Genomic DNA, 18,301 nt, shown 5'->3' with positions numbered 1-18,301 from the left:
TGACCAAGTTATAATGATCGCCTTCTTCCATGTCAGGGGTCAGATCGAATGCGAACAGTGTGTATCAGACTTCTCGTGACACAACTGTCCCTTAGATGTGATGGAGCAGGGTTTTGAGAAAATGCAACCTGCTCGGATTAACTCCCCAGAACATTTACTAACTGTGTGCTGTAAAAAATAATGTGCACCAACACAAACATTAGGAAATGGTTCGCGCATGCATGCACTAATGCTGAGACTAATGCATGAATGACAATGCTGCATTTTCGTTCTGCTTCTAAAAGTTTATAAAAATATTGCTGTCTTTGCACATTAATGCTCCTGCAAGGAAAACATAACATTCTGCAATGGTGGGAGGTAAACAGTGGGAAGTACACTTCATGAAAATAATAATGTCTGTATTTTATTACAAATATGGAATAATATGCTGAAAATCAAGCTCTGACAGAGAGTGGAGAGAAGGCAGTGGTTGTTAACCTTCAAAAGAACGTTGCGTGTCTGCCAAGTAACAGAAAGACAGCCATGAGAATGAAAGGAAGTGTACAAACTTCTGTCAAAAGCGGCCGTGTTGAATAATAAAAATGTAGAAGTTTGTAACATGTTGCATTCTCGAGGAAATGTATGGATAGTGTAATGAGAAAGTTTATTAGACAAAGAACACTAAGAAAACATGATCATGACTATGGTGGTGTGATAGAACACCCTGAATCAGCCAATGAGAGACTGAGTTTCCGTAAAATGTTTCAACAAGTGTGGGTTGAACATTTAGGTTTAGGGTATCACTGGGGCACCCTAGGGGTGTGGTTAGGTAGCAAGGTGAGGTTGGGAAGGAGCTTAGAGGGTGATCGTCGCTGTCCGTTGGTTTGCTGAGGCCTACCTGTTTCCTGTTCCTGTCCTATTACCAGTATCCAGATGCTCTTTGTTCCCTGAATCTGTCTCAGGGGACCCCTGCTTTCCCCGTGGCCAGGGGGTGGTATTTCTTTATTACCTTAGGTTAGTAATAGCTAAATGATCCGTACTTTGCATAATAATTTGCATATGTATTTTGTCTCTGAAACCTTTGTTTCTTCACCTATCCACTCCTTCATATGCATTTATTAATTTTGATATGAGCTTGACACTATTTGCATTGAAATATGTTCTCTCTCCCTGTGATTAATGCATTGTTTTCCTTGTGATTCTGTACATGTTTGAGCTCTTATTTTTACATTATTTGGTGATAACCACTATTAACCTTACACTGAGTTTGTGGTTATTTAGTGAGATAGATAGATAGTACTATTATTACTATCATTTTCTGAACTTTAGGTCCATCGACCAGAGGAAAGAAAGTTGACATGTAGGCTCAGTTAGGTATTTAGAGTGTTAGATACGAACCTGTATAATGAGCAACTGATTTATTAGTGTTTATTTAGTCTTTTAACTAAAATACACCGTCATTCAATTATGTGGGGTAATAGTGTATGGGCCCAGTTTGTGTTGTCTTATCATTGATTATCGATCCCTGATCGGCGCTGGATCAGATGCTTTCCAGTTATCAAAACCAGCCCCAGATATTCCCTGATAAAGTTGGAGGTTCCAAAACTGGGTGTGCAGGGTTTTGCAGGAATCACAAGCCCTCATGGACCAGCGCAGCATAGTTGATGTCATAGTGCTTGAAATTGAAGGAGTTTGGGATGTAGATGCCGCTAAAAGCTGTATTGTCCACAAACCCAAGGATAATAGGTTTGGGTATTCGTCCCAGAAATAAATTCTGTTGCTGGGTTAGTCCGATGCCTGCAGGGATGCTAAATACCTTCAGAGCTACTCTTTCCACCGCGTATTTGGCGTTTGATAGTTGCAGCAGGTCGGCGTGAGCTAGTCTGACACTCGGGGACACTTTCACACTCTTTACAAACAGGCTTGCGGTAGTATGTCCAGCTTGTACTGTTCCGCATCCCCGCTGATGACACAGAATGAGTCCTTGTTCCGGGTAAGCTTGATCTTAAGATCAATTCCATTGATGAGCAGTTTATCTTGGCAGAAGAGGCCTGAATGTATGCGTCCCAGGAGGTCAAAGTGGCTACTGTCTCCGGCAAACCCTGCTCTTTTTACAAAACCCTGATTGTCACCCTCTAGAGCCTTGTCTTAAAAGTGGGCGTACATGTCCTTGTAGAAGAGCCCCGCTGAAAGCTGCGTGTCAAGGGCATCGCTACTGTAATTTAGAATGCTCCTGTAGGCATACATGTTATCGCTCTGTGTGATGATACGATCGCCGAGGGTGATGTCCACCTGATTAAACATGGTTGCTATGGGGTAAGCGATCGTCGGCACTTTAGCGTCTGCTGCTATGTTGGAACCATCCGCTTTTACGATTTTACACATAAGATGCAGCATCGTGTTGTTGAGATCCAGATACATATCCGTGGACCCCGACACAAAAAAATGTATAGAGGTCAACGGTGTCAAAGCAGCTAAAGGTGATACCTCCATGAAAAAGATGTTTTCGATACTGGTCTGCATAGGTTTTAAAGTAAACAAGTCTAACTCGGATTTGGCGCACTCGCCCAATGCACAATGTACGAAGGCCATGCTTTTAGTTTGCATTGCTTTAGAAAATATTTACTTTAGAGATGTTTCTCCTCTTCTTCAAAGCTCTCTTCTGTCTTGGGGTTCTTCTTTTGTGAGCGCCTTTTGAAGAACTCCTGTTTTTAGAGGTGGCCAGTGGTCCCATACACCGTGAAGTGTGATGTTTCCTTTTTACTCTTGTGCAGGGTCTGTATACCATCCCCGCGCCTTTCTTGTGGCTGCTTGTTCATGCAACAGCGATGTGACAGACCCAATCCCCTCTTGGGCTATGTTCGTAGCCGCAGCTTTAACATGGGGCTTTGCAATTTCATAACCACTTCTTAAGATTGGCATAGCTCTTATAACAAACTACAGAAGAATCCTCCCAAGCCGGCCGCGTAACATTAAGTGGGACCCTTGAAAGTACGTTGGACCTCCATAGCCGCCTGATTTCTGTAATAGTCCCTATACATAGACGGATCACCGTTTTTTTATCGACCACCATGCTGTCTTCTTAATGGTCCCTGTCACGTCTTGGCCTTAAATGAAGCTTAGCAATAACTTTACCATATTTAAAGGCCTTTCAGTGCAGACTGGTCATCAAAGATTATAATTGAAATTGTATCAAAATGGTTTTTAGAAACTGCGACGTAGTCAGGCTTGTTAAATCGAATATTGACCATTGTATTATTTCCGCCCTTCAGATGGACTCATCTTAACAACGGTGAATAACTATCCCCAATCCGCTGCGCCTTTACAATATTGCTATACACGTAGAGTGTATAGAACCCTCGGTTAATATCAGGGTACGAACGGTCGGGTTCAACAGGACTTCTCGCATGTTGCACTGTGCATAAAACCCTTCTTAATTTACCAGAGCAGTTAAACATTGTATTGCGACCAGGGGCTTTAAGAAAGACCTTCCTTCTGACATTATCTAGCATCAGATGAATATTCGCAAAGGTTTCAATGTTGGCTATGGATTTGTTGATGGCATCGATGACACTTGTAACAGTTGGGTAGTATCCATATGGGAAACCTGTGGGTATGCTTAAAGGGTCCTGCTCAAAATTTATGTTAAATGTGGCTTCGTCCGGTGCAAATGTATTCCATGTTCTTGGGTACTGGATTTCTGTTAGGGCTACTTCCAAATCCCCTTTCAGGTCCACAGGTTTAGCCAATTTCAGTGTAATTAGAAATCTTGTTGTCGGGGAACATGTCCTTAGAAGCGTTGGATGGGCAGGTAATATAAAAGGGCACTGTCTCCATCTTATCTTGAGTTTTAGACCGTCCAAAACTCACACACCCTTCAGAGTGCTGGCCAACACCCAACTGTTAAATTTCTCTGGCCATCCCCGCCATTTGACAAATGCTTGTCTGTTAGCCCCACTACCTTTCCTTTTCAGAACCTTTTCAACCCTAAACAGCCTTGCGGATTGTTGGGTACCATTTGTAACTCTTCCTTGTAAAAGACTCCAGACACCTCTTCCCCAGTGTAGTCCTTTAACCTGTAAATATACAACCCCTCTTTATGCTCCACACTTTTCACTATAAATATCTCATCGCTAAAAGTCTGCTGGTATCCCTTTGTAAACACCCCTTTCAATTTTGAAATTCTAACATGGTCCCCTTTTTTAAAAAGAGGCTTTTTCACCATTGTAGCGAAATGGAGACCGTACACTGTTCTCCAAACCTTTAACTAATTAGATGGTGTTACCTCTACGGGCGATGTTTTGATGGCTCGGTGATAACTGGCATTGTAAACATCTATAAAACCCTGAAGAACATCGATGTATCTGTATGTGTTGTAGGCCGTAAAGTATCTCCATATCTTAGACTTTAAAGTTTGGCTAAACCGCTCTACAACAGCTGCCTTTACTTCCGTGTGTTACACAAAATGTTGAACAGCATGCTGCATTAACAATTTCTGAAACAACTTGTTTAAGAATTCTTTCCCCACATCTGTTTGTAGTTTTTGAGGGATTCGCCCCTTATTGAAGATGGCTTTGAAAGCTGCTGTGACGCTAGCCCCGCTTTTATCGCTTAGCGCTTCTGCAAAGGCGTACTTGGACAACACATCTGACGGTTAATATTTAACGGGATCCGTTATTATGTTTTGCTATATCTTGAAGGCTGATTATGTCCGCCTGCCATTGATAATCTATTTGCGCATTAACAATTGGAGGTCCCCTCTTAAAACACCTTCTGGTTGGTTTGTGGAGTGGATACGCCTCCTCCCCTGATAACCAGGTCTTCACCAGGTCTCTGTTTACCAGTTAATTTTCACCTACAGCCCTTCTATACAGAGCTTCGATGCTTCCAAAGCTACCAACCACTCCTATATCATAATAAAGTTTTCTTAAACAGGCCCCAAACATGTTATCAGTTGCTACAGCCCTGCAATGAAAGACGCTTGGTTTGTGTAAGTCCATTTTATTAATAATAAAGAATATTGGCAAAACATTAACAAAACACATTTCACATTTTCATAGTATATAGCATAATGGCTTTGCACTTTTTACAGGCATACACACGATGGTTCTAGTAGGACCTTCCATAACAGCCTCTACAACACTATGCAGGGTATAATGCATAGCCATATAGCCCCTTGACATTCTACAGTTTTGTTCTAAATACATATTTTATTTTAAAACCGTCTTCAGGGGAGCTTAAGAACCTGTTCTTCTATTTTTTGAATACATATTACACATACGCCTTTCTACAAGACTTTCTATCATCTTTCTATCAAAGCCCGTACACTGCCCCGGCATACACTGTAGTTTTGAGCTTGGTTCACCTGCGTATCGGATCTCATTGAGGGCCATTGACAAGGTGTTAGACCTGGCATCATTGGAGGGTGTCTCCCTTCCTCTTTTCGCTTCCTACCTTTTATGTTGGCTGGATTTAGATGCTCTGGGCGCTTTGCCACTGCTAATCAGTGCCACAGTGCAAATGCTCCCTGTGTAAAGATGACTGTATGAATTGGGGTAACCATAATTGGCTCGTTTGGTTTACCTGTCAGTCCCAAGTATAACTGCACTTTGTGTGCCCAGGCCTGGTAGACCAAATACTGCTGATGGGCCTGCAGCACTAATTTGCGCCACCCACCGAAACAGCTTTTAAAGTAGCATGTTCTAATAGCGAGTTACCCTCCATTTTATTGTTTACTATTGTGAGGCTATCCGTTCTCATAGGCCAGAATGGGCAGGCTGAGTATTACATTCCATAATCCTACCTGCCCCCAGGAACCTGATAGGAAATTCGAATTTGATATGTTTAAGCTCAGGACATTGAGATACATCTTTTAGTAAGGATCATTTGCATATCCCGTGTTAAAAAATGCCTCTGCTAGAAACAAGGTATTTTTCTTGCCTAAGCTTTCCTGTAGGCTTTGCTAGTATGTGTATTGGCCGTCTGGTTTTGGAGCAGCAGGGCCAGCTGGGTCAGACCTGGCTGGAGAGAGATCGGCATTCAGAGCATGGGAAGGGGTGACTCTTTGATCTGAGCCGTGCCGTGCCTGGCAAGGTGAATGATGGCTCCACCTCCCACTGGGCGTCTGATAGCAGACCCCCTGATTCTCAAAGGGCAGGATGTCACCTCGTAAACCATGTGCTCCCCGATGCCACCGAACTGGTTCTGGCTGGATTCAGTGATTTGTGACTTTAGAGAACAAAGACTTTTTAGGTATAAAACGCTGCGCTGAAACTTTTTTCAAGTGTGTTCCTTCTGGATGTCAAGACGATACTCTGTCCGAGTGAACAGAGGAAAGGACTTCGAAACTTTCACCAAGCTTGCTGAAGAAACTATCCGAGGGCCTGAATTGAGAGCGCCTCCTGCTGAAGTCTCAGGGAGTATTAGACTTCACCCCGTCAGCCATCTGAATTCCTGTGCGAGGGATTCTACTTGCAGGTGAAGCCTCCGTCGAGTAATCCGGAGCTTCTAGTTCTACTGTGAGGAACGCGGACTGGTAACCCTTGTTAACTCTGTGTGGGCCGCCACAGATAAGAGAGAGCTGCCGCTGCTGAGAGCCCGCCTTAATTTGAACCTTCGCTGAATCTGTGTGGGCCGCCGCAGTTAAGAGAGAGCTGTAGCCGCTGAGTGCCCGCCGTTGTGCCAGCCTGGTCGAGATCATCCTTTGTCCTGTGGGCCGCCGCAGCTAAGAAAGCTGCTGCCGCTGAGTGCCCGCACTTGTATTAGCTGTGCATCATAGTGATTGTCCTGTGGGCTGCCGTAGCTAAGAGAGAGCTACTGCCACTGAGAGCCCGCACCTTTGCCAACTTTGCCGCATCGTGATTTGTCCAGTGGGCCGCTGCAGCTAAGAGAGAGCTGCTGCCGCTGAGGGCCCGCACTTGTGTCAGCTGTGCATCATAATGACTTGTCCTGTGGGCCGCCGCAGCTAAGAGAGAGCTTCTGCTGCTGAGTGCCTGCACCTTTGCCAACTTTGCGTCATCGTGATCGTCCTGTGGGCCACCGCAGCTAAGAGAGAGCTGCTGCCGCTGAGTGCCCGCACCTTTGCCAACTTTGCATCATCGTGATTCGTCCTATGGGCCGCCGCAGCTAAGAGAGAGCTGCTGCCGCTGTGAGCCAACCACGGAGCTGCACGATAAGAGTCATTGCCACCACCAGCCCGGGCCGCTGCCGCCGCGAGCTGCTGCCGCTGAGAGCCCGCCTGTCCCAGAGTGCCCGAATCATTGTGAGTGCACGTTGCGGGCAACTGCAGTCAAGAGTTGTGATCGCTGGGAGTCTGCCTGTCACCGTCTCTGCTTCTTCGAGAAGCTGCGTGCTGTGTCCACGTCCAACGGCAGGTATCTGGTGCGCAACGGGTCACGTAGACCCAGGCCTTGAACTCAGTCAGTGCCACGTTCTGGTGAATACGTTATTGTCTTTTTAAGTCCATACTGATTTACGTGCATTGTGGCTTGTTAAAACGCTTTGAGAGTCTTGTGTTAAACCTTAGATAAAGATACTATTTTTCTATACCTACTTGAGTTGTGTCCTTTTGTGGTGTCGTTACTGCCTTATTGTGCCTGGTCATAAATGCTTCACACACTGCCTCTGAGATAGGCCTAACTGCCCGTGCTACGTTACCACAGGGTTGAGCAGGGGTTATCAAAGGGGGTAGCCCACTTGCCCTGACTTAAGAAGAAGGGTCCCTATTTGGACATTGGTGCCAGCCATTGCCAACTAGAGACCCCCATTTCTAACATTGGCGGTCAGCGGTGGGGATCAGGACTTGCATTTATGATCCACGTACAATAACTGGTAGACGCCACTAGTGAGTGCAGACCAAAGTGCAGCCACGCATGTTTTTTTCCCCTTTTTGATTTTTTTTTGGGGTTGTTTGTTCTAGTATTGAATTGTTGATTGCTGCCAGGAGTACTGCTAATATGGGAAGGCCAACATCCAATGCTTCACCTTTGAGGAGGAAAGATTAGATACCTATAGTGCCAGACAACTGAAGTAATTTTGTAAGCAATTCGCAGTCCCCGTGATAAGTCTCTCTAGGAAGGGGGAGTACCAGAAGGCGCTAAAGGCCTGGTGGGTAGCGAGAGAGTCCGCTGGGGATGAGGAAGAGAATGCTTGAGGGCAGCAGGATGATGCAGTAGAGGGGGAGAAAGAACACCCTCCAATCCAGGTATTAGTGTATCCCAAAGGAGCCTGACCCCAGAAGAGCTGGAGGACAGGGAGAGAGATGGGAGGCATAGTTTGATTATGGCTAAATTGGAAGGTCAGAAGGACCTTGAGAGTAAGAAGTTAGACATTGAGAAGGATCAATTGTCAATTGAACTTGAGAAAATGAGAATGGAGCATGAGAGAATGTTGAGGGAGATAGAGATCAGGGCGAGGAGTGTCCCGGTCTCCCCCTCCGGTGGCATCATACCTTTAGTAACTCCCGAGTAGAGATTACATTTCTAAGGATGTATTAAGTATTTTCACAAGAGTGAGGATATTGGGCTATGGTTTGCCGCATATGAGATAGCAATGGTGTCCCACTGAGTCCCTGAGAAGGATTGAGGAGCAGGATTGTGGGGCGCTTTGTGAGTAATGGTAGGGATACCCTGTTGGACCTGCCTGAGGAGAGCAGGATGGTGTATGCCCATACGAAAGAAGCTTTGATGACCCGTTATGGTTTGACCCCAGAAATGTACAGGCAGAGGTTTAGAACCTGTAAGAAGTTAGAGGGTACCACATGGGTTAAATATGTGTCTTTTTTCTGCAAAGCAATGGATCGCTGGGTAAAAGGTAGAAAAGTGGAAACTTTTGAGCAATTCTTTGATTTGTTTGCATGGGAGCATTTTTCTAGTAACTGTTTTCCAGAGCTACGCCAGCACCTGATTGATAGCAAGCTGACTAACCCTAGGAAGCTTTCTGAGAAGGCGGACCGCTGGGTGAGCACCCGGGTCCGTAAAGGTTTTGTGGGAGACTTCGCCAGAGGTGGGCAGGGTCCCCAGCAGAGAAGTGGGGGGGACAAGGGTAAGCCGAGGGAGTTCCAGAGAGGGCCCCAAAGTAATTCCCAAGGGAACCAAGCAGTGGTGTCCCAGCCTCCTCCTGAGAAGAAGTCAGTGTCGCCGACAGGTAGGCCTGTTCAGAGGGGGCCACTCACTTGTTTCAAGCGTGGTTAAGTGGGCCACCAGTATTATGATCCCCAGTGTCCCCAGAGGGACCCCAATGCATCCCCTTGTGCACCACACATGTACCATCCCACCAGATTGCCAGTGTATCCCTGGTACAGGTAGAGGTCCAAGGTGAGTGGGATCCCGTAGAGTTAACCCTTGTCTCGCTAGGAGACTTTGAGAAGGTCCCTAACCCCACACTGCCTAATAACACTAAGAAGTACCGGCAGTGGGTGGCCATCAATGGCCATAGGGTGGAGGCTCTCAGGGACACCGGAGCTAGTGTGACTGCTGTCAGCTCCCGGCTGGTGTCCAAAGAGCAGGTTGTCCCCCATGTATTCTGCCCTGTAGTGTCAGCAGACAACTCAGAGAGCCAGTGTGAGGTGGCTCAGGTTCGAGTGGGGGGGGGTCTCAGGAACTCTTCAAGTGGCTGTGAGGCCTGCCATGCCTGTCTGTTGGGCAAAGATCTAGAGAACTCCCCGTGGCCTACGGTGGAGAGAAAGTCTCATTTGGAAATTTTGGGTCTGCCTGAGTGGGCGTGTGCGACCACTTGGCCCATGACAGCACAGAAGGGTATTCAGGAGAGTCTGGAGCCTGAAAGTATGGCCCAGGCCCCTGCCTTAATGAGAAGGGGTAGGGGGCGTGGGAAACCGGCCCCTTTGGTTCCCACGGTCCTGGAGGGAGCAGACCTTGAGGGGGATGCCCTGGAACCTACAGGGGAACAAGTGGCTGAACTGGGGGACCTACCGGAGCTGACCCATTGGCAGCAGGAAGGGGGGCCCTCCAAGGAGGAATTTTGCAAGCAACAGAGCACCTTCCATTCTCTTGAGGGGGTGCTGTGACAGGCCGTTGCCCTGGCAGCAGGTGATCAGACAGGGTCACATTGGATCTATTGGGAGAATGACCTCCTTTACAGCGAGCCCAAGGTTGCTGAGCCTGGGTCAGCCCGTGTGCTGGTGGTACCCCAGCGCTTCAGGACCTTCCTACTGGGGTTGGCTCATGATGTGCCACTGGCCAGACATCTGGGGCAGGCCAAGACCTTTGAGAGGCTGGTCTCCCACTTCTATTGGCCCCAGAGGCGCAGGAGCTCAGATTCTCACTGCAGGACGTGTGAGACTTGCCAGGCAAGTGGGAAGAGTGGGGGAAGATGAAGGCCCCACTACAGCCCTTTACCGTTTTGAGTACCCCATTCGAGAGAGTGGGCATTGATATTGTGGGGCCTCTGGATCCCAAGACAGCCATGGGCAACAGGTTCATCCTGGTTTGGTGGACCATGCAACCAGGTACCCTGAGGCCATCCGCTCAGGACAGTGGTGGCCCCCATGGTGGGACAGGCACTGATGGGAATTTCTCCCATGTGAGATTCCACAGAGAGGTGGTTTCCGATAGGGGAACTAACTTCATCTCCAAGTACACGAAGTCTCTGTGGGAGGAGTGTGGGGTAACATATAAGTTCACCACTCCTTACTACCCCCAGGATAATGGGCTGGTTGAGAGATTCAACTGAACCCTTAAGGGCATGATTATGGGCCTAGGTGAGCCCATGAGGTGTAAGTGGGATGTCCTCTTGCCATGCCTGTTGTTTGCTTACCGTGAGGTACCACAGAAGTCCTTAAGGTTCAGTCCCTTTGAGCTGCTATATGGTCACCCGGTAAGAGGGCTTCCGAGTCTGGTCAAGGAAGGCCTGGAGCAATCTCCCAGGAAGCCTCCACAGGATGTGTTTAGTTACATGCTGTCCTTTAGGAACCAGACTCGCCATTTCAGGAAACTTGCTGAGGCAAACCTGGAAGCCAGCCAGAAAGAGATAAAACGCTGGCACGATCAGAATGCCACTCTAATCGAGTTTCAGCCTGGACAAACGGTTTGGGTCATGGCCCCAGTGGAGCCCTGTGCGCTCCAGGGTAGGTGGACCGGCCCTTTTGAGGTGGTGGAGCGCAAGAGTCCTGTTACCTACATGGTGGACTTGCAGTCTCCCAGGAACCCCTTGCGGGTCCTGCCTGTTAATCGCCTGAAGCCCCACATTGAGAGGTTTGAAGTGGGCATGCTTCTGGCCACAGATGCTGGGATGGAGATGAAGAGCGAGCCCCTTCCTGACCTGCTGTGTGCAGGGGAGCGAGATGGGTCAGTGGAGGGTATGGTCCTCTCCACCACACTGACTCCTGAGCAGCAGGGTGATTGTCGCCAACAGTTGGGGCAATTCAGTAATCTCTTCACCCTGGTGCCTAGAGTCACTGATTGGTGTGTCCATGACGTGGACACTGGGGACAGTCCTCCCATTAAGCACAAGGCTTACTGAGTGACTGACCAGGTAAGGGCCTACATTAAGGAAGCCTTATATGTATTCTAACTAACTCCTAAAAGAGGCATACATCTCTACATCACAACTAGGCCACATTACATCATCGGGTTCTGGTTTGCTGGGGTCTCTAAAATAGACCGCCCCTATGACATCCCACCCCCTTCGGGACAAGTGTTGGGACCTGTCACTTTTAGTTCATTTCTAGGGCGTGGCACCTGTCACTTTTATAGGGCGTGTCACCTGTCACTTTTAGTGCATTTCTAGGGAGTGGCACCTGTCACTTTTAGTTCATTTCTAGGGTGTGGTACCTATCACTTTTAGTTTGATGAGGAAAGGTATCCCTTTAGACTACTTTAAATTTAAGCCCCTATTTTCCCCAGTTCTCTTCACACTTCTCATTTCTTGTTTTCTCTGTCTTTCCCCCCCTCCAATTTCTCCTCCTTCTCCACTTTTCCCTTTTTATCTGTTTTTCCTTCTCACCTATATTTCATTGCCCCCATCTCTGTTTGCTTCCTTCCTTCCTGCTCCACAGTTATTCCCTACAATTTCACCTAAGAGTGTGTTTTCACATTGTAATCCAGGCCTGGTCCATTATTGCAGTGATGGTTGATGCTCTGCAAGGATGTTTATTTAATTTTGGGCCATACTGCTATCACCCAGAACTGTTGGTTCGGGAATCAAATGCCCAGCCCAATTCTCACTTAGGGCCATATGTAGGTAGCTAAATACCGGTCAGTAACGGCCGAAATTCGGTAAATATGCCGTTACCGACCGGCATTTAGTCAAGTGAGATGTAGGAGGCCAAAAACCAGTTTTCGGTAAATATGAAGCGGTAAATACCGATTCATATTTACCGAATACAGATTTACCGAATCGATGAATATGAAGTGGTAAATAAGAAGTGGTAAATATGAAGTGGTAAATATGAAGTGGTAAAACTGAAAAAGACATGTAGGTAAATTCGGTAATTAAGAAATCCATGAAATTCTGTAATTAAGAGTCGGTAATTAACACGGATTGAAAGCAGGTGGTAAGCATCAACAGTGCATATAAGCAATCCCAAAATGCAACAGCGTGGACAACATGGCCGCTCTGTATGTCATTGCAAGGCGCCTACGTCTACAGGATTTGGAGACGGGAGGAACGCATCTACAGACAGCGCATCACATTCTTTCAACAGACTGACGCAGAGATACATGAAAGGTACAGGCTACACCCACAAACCATCATGGACCTGATCAGGGACCTGCACCCACTCCTGGACCAGCCAACAAGAAGGGCGCATGCCATACCACCACATGTGCAGGTGCTCTGCAGCCTACATCTACTCGCATCTGGCAGTTACCAGGGGGTGATAGCTGTGGTGGGCGGTGTATCCCAGAGTTGCCTGTCCCGTTTCTTCAGGAAGTTCCTGGATGCCATGATGCAGACAATGCACCACTACATCAGCTTCCCAAACACACAGGCTGAACGGCAGAAAACTAAAACTGACTTTTATCACATGGCACAGTTCCCCCATGTCATTGGCTGTATTGATGGCACACACATCCCAATCTGCCCACCAGCTGCCACTGAGCACATCTACAGGAACAGAAAGTCCACCCACTCCATCAATGTGCAGGTAATCTGCGATGCAGGGAACATCATCACTGATATTGTTGCGAAGTTTCCTGGGAGCACCCACGACTCCTACATCTTCCAGAACAGTGGGATCTACACACGACTGCTTGCCGGAGAATTTGGAGAGGGATACCTGCTAGGTAAGTGTATTGAGGCATGTGACTGATGGTTCCCTTTTACTCACCTAGGCGACAGTGCATATGCCGTGCGGTCATTCATCCTCACTCCCTACCTACACCCAACAACCCAGAGTGAGAGACGATATAACGTGGCACACAAATCTACACGCAACGTGGTGGAGCGCACGTTTGGACTATTGAAAAGCAGGTTCCGCTGCCTCCACAAGAGCGGAGGCGCACGCCAGTACACACCCATCATCTGTTGCAAGATCATTGCCACTTGTGCAATGCTGCACAACCTTGCCACGAAGAGAGGTACAGAGGTGGAACTAACAGATTTTGAGGACAATGAGGATGATTCAGGTCAGCCAGAGGCCAACGCTGCTGGAGTGCCAACAGCAACAGATGGGAGAGAGAGACGGGCAGAGATCACATGCAACTATTTCTGAGTAAGTAAGGGGACACAGCCAGTTGTTGTATGTCATGACGTAGTTTTAATGCGGCACTAAGCCACAACACCAAAAATATGCCATTCTGGCAACATTGCGTAAGTACAAGGAGTAAGTCCAGGGTTACGTCACCCAATAGTCTTTGGCTATGCGGTGCTGCATTAATGCTTGCGTCCACGCGCTACAGTGTGGGATGGCACGGATTGAGCCTCCTCACTACTGCCAACCCCAAGCCGCCTGCTGCTCCTGCGGGTATCTGGGTCCGGGGGTGTTATGCTGCTCCTGCTGTTGGTGTCGATGCTTTCTGCAGCATCCCCTGCACCAGTTGTGGCCGCCTGACTAGTCAATAGCACCTCAAGTGCACTTGTGACCTGCACCATCCCCCGAGACACGTCGCTGCTGCAATGTGTCAGGCCCTCCTGCATAGACACAGAGCGCCGGCAGAGTAGTGATGTGGCAGTTGCCAGCCGGTTGAGTGCCCTGGTGTGACTGTCCCTCCTCTGCCGTTCCCGGCGCCGTGCAGCTCTGTCAGCATCATATTTGCTGCACAACAGCTTGATGGACTGGGAGAAGTCCTGAATGCCCGCTGCCATGTCACCCATCCCCACCGCCATTGTGCTGATGTTCCTGTCCATGTTGGTAAAAGTGGTTTTCAGTCCACGCATAGGTCGCTGCACTGACATCACTGCCTTTGTTTGCAGGCGCTGTTGCTTCAGCATGTTGCCCTCGAGCCCCGAGAAGACCCCATGGCTGTCGACGTCTGCTGGTGGACTCTGCACCCGTGACTTGCGGCGCCGTCTTGCACCCGTGTGTTCTCCCTGTGAGGTGGAGGGCACAGTGGCATGGCTCCCATCCTGGGGCATAGTGTTAGGCTCCGGGCCCCTGCTGTCGTCAGATGTGGTGTCTAACGCACGCAACCTGGCAGCAGCACGCCTCCTCGACCTCACAAATTCAGGCGGTGATGTGGCCGGTGACTCAAACATGAGTGGCGATGCTGGCTGTGGTAGAGGTGACGCTGGCTGTGGTAGAGGTGATGCTGGCTGTGGTAGTGGTGATGCGGGCTGTGGTAGTGGTGATGGTGGCTGTGGCAATGCTCCCTGGGCGGAACTTGTGCTGGCCAGAGCTGACCTGTCTTGCCGGTGTGCCCTCTCTCCTGTAGCATGTGCAGTCCTGCGCGATGTTACATCTGTGGACAGAAATGCAACATCAGCTCAGTGTACCTGAAGCCCTGCATTGCTAGCATCACAATAAATTTATGTAACACTCTCACATTGTCCCCTGCATCCTTTTGGCTAATGTGTGTACCATGCATTGTTGTTATGTGCTATTCAGTTCACGGTTGGGGTTTCCCTGACTACATCTCCCATAATGCATTGCCTGTCTGCACTAACACATGGACTGGAGTGGGATACTCATTTCACTATGGGGGATGTGGGATAGGGGTAGGGGGGGCTACATTGCTGTGCATTCGTCTTACATTGTTGGGTGGCGGCTCTGGCAGAGCTGTCGGCATCCCCAAGGCCCACGACGCTCTCGTGCTCTATTGTGGCCTCCACCAGCTCCTCTAGTTCGGTGAGGGCAGGTGCCCTGTTAATTCCACCTCCTGTCCGGCTGGCCTCCTTCTGTATTTCCCCCATCTTCCTCTTTGTGACGATCCTCAGGTCGTACCAGCGCTTTTTCAGGACCTCAATGTCCCTGGGGGTCACTCCAACCGCATTGACCTGCGCCTGGATTCCCAGCCATATATTGCGCTTCTCTGACTCTGGCACTTGCAGGGACTGCCTCCCAAACAGCTTCTGGTGCTGCTTCACCACCTCCTCCACTAGCACCTGGAGTTCCCTGGGGCTGAATTTCTGCTTCCTCCTCCTTTCCCCGCCATCTCTCTGTGTCCTCTGGCTGGACATGGTGGTTTTGAGCTGCACAATCAAGCACTGGCTCCCTGCCTCTCCTCTGCACTCCCAGCCTCTCCAGGGTCTGTTGATTGTGTGCACCTGCCTGGGTGTGGCCACTTCCTGGTTGGGTGGGGTGTGGTTGCACAGGATTGGCTGTTTCATCCAGTCATGTGTTTTCGTTTTTCCGATTCGGTAAATACCGATTCGGTAAATACCACCTCGGTATTTACAGATCGGTAAATTCCGATTCTTTAATACCGAATGTTACCGAATCGGTAATTATTACCGAATTTTTACCTACATATAACTTTCCGATTCATAAATACCGATTCGGTAAAGTTCGGTATTTAAGAATCGGTAAATTATATTTACCTACATGAGGCCCTTAGACTCCTGGCAAACCATAGCATGCAGTATTCTCTAGACAGTGCACACAGCAACTGAAAGCAACGCCCCCCCCCCCTCTTCCCTGTACCACTTGATCAGTACATTGCAGGCCCAAACCAGGAAAGACAAACAATGCTCAGAATCACTCTCTCTTACGATGAACCAAATGCTTTGCAATGGTCACAGCTGAGCTACAAAGTGACAGATCGAGCAGAATCTCATGTGGTCTTGCACTGGTCTCATTTTTTGAAATTTACAAAAATCATTTGAAAGACCTGCCATTTCTGCCCGGCTAAGCCTTAAGTCTGCGACCCGGTGACATTGTTTCTAGTATCATCCCTCATTTTGATTTTTAAATATTAACATATATGTAACTTTTTGAGTACATTTTGTGTTTCTGACTGGGTTTGAATGTTCTAAAATATGAAACAGCAATGGCAAGCCAATAGGTTTGGCACTGGCTGCCATCCTTTTGGCTTTATCATTGTTGTTGTCTTCTAATGTTTTTGGAAATCTTTATTGTTAGGGAACTGCCAGACACGCATCAATCTAAAAAACGATAGTTGGCTAAAAGCAAAAATATTTTTGGTTTCAAAAAGCACACGTAGCCATCCAAAGTAGGTGCTGGTTCTTAAGGGAACTACTTTGTGTGTGGAGGTGCTTACTGTGAAAAGGTAGAATGCCATCATTCACAGTGGAGCTAGCCAATGGCTGAAGAAGGTTGACCTACTGCCTTGTGCTGTATGCTACAGTGGATGGATGAACAATATGAATGACACAATAACAGACCAATAGATGAAGCGGGATGGCTGAAAGCCTCTATCAGTAAGTATATGATATATAAAGTTTTTGTCAAATCAGAAGGTCTTGGCTAACACCAGACTTAAAAATAGAGGTTTAAGTCAGTAGGGAAGCTCCCTAGATTGTACTGTCATCATAACGGAGTACTTCACATAGGTGGCTGTCTAATCAGCTTTTCCAAAGCCTCTTCCTTAAATATGTGCTGTTCTCTGAGTAATTGTCAGGTTACAAAATCTTTAAATAGCATTCTGTTGATATTATTTGAAATAATGGTTTTGGCCCAACAATAACTTAGCAGGAGATCACATAAAATGGGATTGGGATGAAAAATCATAGCGTGGCTTTTGATCCAGATAACATTATGTGATGCAATTTATATAACTGAGTAACATTTGATCATTGTGAGTAATGATGGGGGCCAGAGTTAGTTTATGAAAGTGACTGAAAACATCAGGTCGTGACGGGGAAGCAGGCATAACATGTTTTTTTGTATATAATACTAGTTTTATCTTTTAAACATTGTTACTGTCACCCTGTTTCATTTTACTCTATTTACCATCTCAGAAGGATGGAAGACTGAGTTTGCGTTGGAGGGCTTTGACTTCCTCACCTGCAGATTATTAGAATTCTATATGAGTATTTACTTCGGAGTCATTTTGCTGATGTCAAAAAAAGGTGCACTGACAGAAGGGAGCATACTGTCTGGACAACCTAATGCATTTGACAAAGCAAGAGAACAGACAATGAGAGGGGATTATGACAGAAAAGGACAGTTATGTGTATTTTGAGTATATAGTTGTCAGACAAGGGTGGCATTGGAGGATATTGGATTGAAGGACTGGTGGCAGAACGAAGCAGCTTGATTGACAGAAGTGGATAGGGAATAAGTGAAATCTGATAGATGCTGGGAGAAATGTTAATATATGTAGTTGGGACGAGTCACAGTAGGGGTAAATTATGGATTAGCAAAAAAATTATTTGCTTGTTGAGAGATCATGTTCATTAAATTGGAGAGGTCTGTGAATTTATGGCTTAGTCACAGGGAACAGTCGGGGATAAGCCACAAGTGAAAGCAGGAAATAGGTGTAACATTTTATTTATAGCTGATGGTTAGCAGACATTGAACTGAGACATGTGACATGTGAAAGGTGAAGTGTACAAGGGACAGGAAAGGACATGAGATGCACAAAGGGGGGGGTTGAGAATAGAGAGAGGTAGGAGGAGTGGATGCAGGGTAGGTGACGAAGGAATTGGGTGACCTAGGAGATGGATACAAGAAGAGTTGACAAAGAAGTTAAAAAGGGAAGTGGTTTTGGTGCCACAACAGGATGGAAACTATGTTGGGTGTCAGGAGAAGGACGGACTGAGGAAGGACTGGAGTGAGTGATCTGAACTGGGTAGTAATAGTGTCAGCAGAGAGCATCAATTGATGATGGTTTGGCTTAAAGGAGTGGGAAATGGGCAGAGGGATTGATTGACAAAGGTGTATGTGACATGAAGCCATATGCAATCTGTGAAGTCATGACAAATTTTGGAGAGTCTTATGTTCAGTTTCAGAAAAAAAGTCCAATTT

The 18,301-nt window shown here is 47.4% G+C and overlaps 1 protein-coding gene across 1 annotated transcript in view; it reads left to right on the top strand.

Moving 5' to 3' along the window:
* LOC146821009 (visual pigment-like receptor peropsin) overlaps positions 1-18,301 on the top strand; it is a 737,141-nt gene that overhangs the window by 373,136 nt on the left and 345,704 nt on the right. The window lies entirely within an intron of this gene.

This window comes from Triturus cristatus, chromosome 6 (assembly GCF_964204655.1).
Source record: "Triturus cristatus chromosome 6, aTriCri1.1, whole genome shotgun sequence".
Classification (NCBI taxonomy): Eukaryota; Metazoa; Chordata; class Amphibia; order Caudata; family Salamandridae; genus Triturus; species Triturus cristatus.
This window is presented reverse-complemented; position numbering and strand designations above follow the sequence as displayed.